Genomic DNA, 4,564 nt, shown 5'->3' on the forward strand with positions numbered 1-4,564 from the left:
GCCTCTTCTGTACGTATTGGTACTCGAGCCACTGCTGCGGTAGTTGGAACAGTTAAGGAGATTCCCTTTCGCACTGCGACACGGAAGAGCAATTTCGGCGTATGCGGAGGGCGTCACCGCCATGATCAAATGCCGCCATCATGGTCGGAGGCGTCTGACTGTCGCCTTCGTCGGACACCTCCGAAGTGGAGACGGTCGGCGCCATTCTAGAGGAATATGAGTTGGCTGCACGAGCTAAAATCAACGCCGACAGATCGGTGGGTTGGGCTTCTGGAGATGCAGGTCGAGACCATCGGACAGCGTCGTCGTACGCTGAACCGACGGACCAGTTAAACTGCTTGTGATCTGGTTTGGACCCGATCTTTAGTTAGATAAGAACTGGGACGAGATGACAAACAGGGTGACCAGTCTTACTCAGAAATGGGCTAAGAGGAAGTTGTCCCTGAAAGGTCAGGCAAAGGTGGTGAATGTCTACATTGTCTCACTTATCATTTATCGCCTGACCGTCATGCCTTGTCTCGGTTACTGTTTGACCAAGTTGGAGCGTCTCTTATTTAATTTCTTTTGGAAAGTACGCGTTCCAATGGTCAGGCGGTCAATCTGCTGCCAGCACCCTCTGAGTGGCGGATTAAGTATGCCGCAACTTCTAACGCGCATACACGCTTAGGTTGCGCAACCTGCAATGATTTCTGGGCGGCGTTTGTGAGGAACGTCTTACTTCAGCTCGTTTCCTTAACGGAGCTGCAGTCCTGAGACTGGGCGCCTGACACCTAAAATTTCATCAGTCGCACACAGCCCTCTACCAGTCGGGCAATGGGATCGGTGGATGTTCCGCTCTAGCAATTTATAGAAGATTAGTGGCGGGGAAGTAAGGTGACGTTCTCGGGGAGACTGGGCGTCGACGAAAACGAACTGGCCAGTCTGTTCCGGAGGACTTTCCGATCAGGAACTATCATGAATAACTTCCAGATGTCCTTGACCTGGCAGTACTACCAGGGGCGCTAAGGCTTCAAGATAAACTCTACAGGCACGGATGTGCTGTCAGACGGGCTTGACCGAGGTGAGCGCAGAGTGACGAAACCGTTCTGCATGCACTCGTTCAGTGTCCGGGCAATGCTGACTTGTGAGGTTATGTCGTCACGTGTGGGACGTATCTGTCTATTTCCCGAGTCCATAGTGATGATTGCCTCGCCGCCCTCCTTTAATTGGTTAAGCAAGGCAGTTTTCCTTTTCCTAGCGACTGTGGCAAAAAAGGTTGTCTGAAGGACGAGGCTGGTAGGTTTAAGGTAGAGGTCACATTGAATTCTTCAAGGAAATTTATGATGGCGACGAAGGTGGTATCCTCAAGTGAGTTTATTGAATGAAGGGTGAACGTTACGAAAATAGCAAGAGTGGATTGTATCTCTCTAAGTGTAAACCTGCAAGTCGGAGAAAGGGAATTGGAGAGAGCACTTGCCTTAGGTGTTCATGAAGATCTTGGACAATGTGGTTTTTCGATTATCTCTAGAGGTCATCCCGTATCAAGAGGACTATATTTCTATCATTCCCCCCATTTTTAAACCTTTGTATACTATGTATATTTCCCTTAACCTTTTTAGACTATTTATTTATATATTTTATCAATTCATTATGTGCAAACGCCTACACTTTGGTATTGCGCCCAGCTCATCCTTCGCCCTGGAGGCAAAAAAATGAAATCATTATTATTATTATTATTATTATTGGCAGAATCGTTTGCATGCCGGGCGAAATAAATGCTTAGCAGTATTTCGTCTGCCGTTACATTCGGAGTTCAAATTCCGAAGAGGTCGACTTTACCATTCATCCTTTCGGGATCGATAAATTAAGCACCAGTGAAACACTGGGATCGATGTAATCGACAAGTCCCCTCCCACCAAATTTCAGGCCCCTTGTGCCCATTAGTAGAAAGAGTTATCGTAATTATTATTATTATTATTATTATCATCATCATCATCATCATCATCATCATCATCATCATCATCATCATTATTGTTATTATTATTACTATTATTACTATTATTATTATTATTATTATTATTATTATTATTATTATTATTATTATACCAACGATGTAAATTTTTTTTTTAATGAATTGACCTAAAATAGTCGAATCATGATAAAGTCACGAGAGTAATAAAAATGACTTCCTACGTATTCAGTAATAGTCAGTTTAGTTTCGTTTTATTTTGTAATACAATAATATACTATTAAGTAAGTAACTGTAAAAATATACGATATTATTGCAAATAAAAGAAAACTGAATATAGCAATAAACGCGTGTATCTGATATAACTACTATGACAGTACAATGATGCAGTATATATATATATGGGTGTATGTACATATGTAAGTATGCCTGTATGTATCTTGTATGTATAAAGGTATAAATATATTTATGTATGTATATACCCTACGTAATATGTTTTCGTGCGTTTGTCAGTGTCTGTGCGTGTAGGTCGGTATATGTAACTGTTTCCAAAAACTTGTACTTCGACAACAACAACAACAAAAAAAACAACAGCATCAACAACAACAACGACGACCACGACTACGACCACGACAACGACAACAGCAATATAATCAGCTCTAATACATAAATTGCATGCTGGTCATGCTCAGCTTTGTAGTTTTACTACATCAGTAGAAGATATATGTCTATCGTTTTGTAACTTCACTGTCAGCAGCATGTTTTTATTTCCGCCATTGGGAGCCAAGCGAGATCTTTCATTTGAATCGATTTATTTATGTGACAACTAAAGATAAAAACGATTTCCCATAGTTCGCGGCAGCCTCGATAAAATTGTGTTGAAAGACTTTCTAAATGTTTCCAATTGCTTTTGCTACCACGGAACTGTTTATACTTCTTTTTTATCTTTCTTATACCATGCTGCTATATTATGTAGCAGGTACAGTTATAGGTATTTATTTAAGAATGGTCTTATATCCTTGAACTTACATGTATGTATTTTCGTATGTATGTATGTATGTATGTATGTATGTATGTATGTATGTATGTATGTATTTATGTATTTATGTATGTATGTATGCATGAATTATGTATGTATGTATTTATGTATGTATGTATGCATGTATTATGTATGTATGTATTTATGTATGTATGTATGCATGTATTATGTATGCATGTATGTATGTATGTATGTATGTATGTAAATGTGCATATATGCATGTATGTCTGTGAATATTTCTATTTGTGTGTGTATATATACATACATACATGCGCACACTGCTGGTATTTTCACTTTAACATATGACTTAAGTCGTTTTCGTTTCCATTTAAGTATATATGTATGTGTATGAGTATGTATGTGTGCTTGTTTGTATGCCTGTTAATATACATATATGTATATAGATATGTGTGTGTGTGTGTACGTATATATATTCTTTCTTTTCTTTTACTTGTTTCAGTCATTTGACTGCTGCCATGCTGGAGCACCGCCTTTAGTCGAATCAAATCGACCCCAGGACATATTCTTTGTAAGCCTAGTACTTATTCTATCGGTCTCTTTTTGCCGAACCGCTAAGTTACGGGGACCTAAACACACCAGCATCGGTTGTCAAGCGATGTTGGGGGGACAAACACAGATACACAACATATACACACATACATATATATATACATATACATATGACGGGCTTCTTTCAGTTTCCGTCTACCAAATCCACTCACTAGGCTTTGGTCGGCCCGCGGCTATAGTAGAAGACACTTGCCTAATGTGCCACGCAGTGGGACTGAACCCGGAACCATGTGGTTGGTAAGCATGCTACTTACCACACAGCCACTCCTGATATATATATATATATATATACACATACATACATACATATATACATACACAAATACAGTCCCTCAGGAGGGTGTCTTGGGCCCGCTTCTGTTTATAATGTATATAAACGACTTTTTCAGCGTCATAAAACACAGCAAAATGAAAATATTTGCTTATAACTCCATGCTCCAGAAAATTATCAATGAAGAAAACCGAACTGAACTCCAGTCTGACGTGCATGCTGTAAGTCAATGGGAAAACAAAAACAAAATGCAACTAAGCAAGAGAAAATTTGAGCTGATACATTTTGGAAGAAAGACTATGCTAAATCAGCCATACTCTCTTCCTTCAGGGGAACCACTCGCAGCATCTAATAATATGAGAGACCTAGGAGTAACTGTTGAAAACAATATTAGCTGGAGTGTCCACATCAACAATAAGGTCGATATAACTTGTAGGATGAGCTCCTGGATCCGAAGAACCTTCGGTCCAGAGAACAAGATGTCATCATTCTTCTTTTCTCCTCTTTTGTACGGACACACCTAGAATACTGCTGTTCCCTGTGGTCCCCCGCCATACAAAACAAAACATTTCGAAAACTGAATCACTCCAGAGGAAATTCACCAAAAGATCTCAATTTTTGTGACCTCCTTAAAGCATTGAAATTCTGTTCTCTCTAGGTAAAAGCTCAATTAAAATCAATTTATTAAAAATTAAAATTAAATTAAGTTTCACAGTATTAAATATATATATATATA

The sequence above is a fragment of the Octopus bimaculoides genome, chromosome 10, assembly GCF_001194135.2.
Source record: "Octopus bimaculoides isolate UCB-OBI-ISO-001 chromosome 10, ASM119413v2, whole genome shotgun sequence".
In the NCBI taxonomy this organism is placed as follows: Eukaryota; Metazoa; Mollusca; class Cephalopoda; order Octopoda; family Octopodidae; genus Octopus; species Octopus bimaculoides.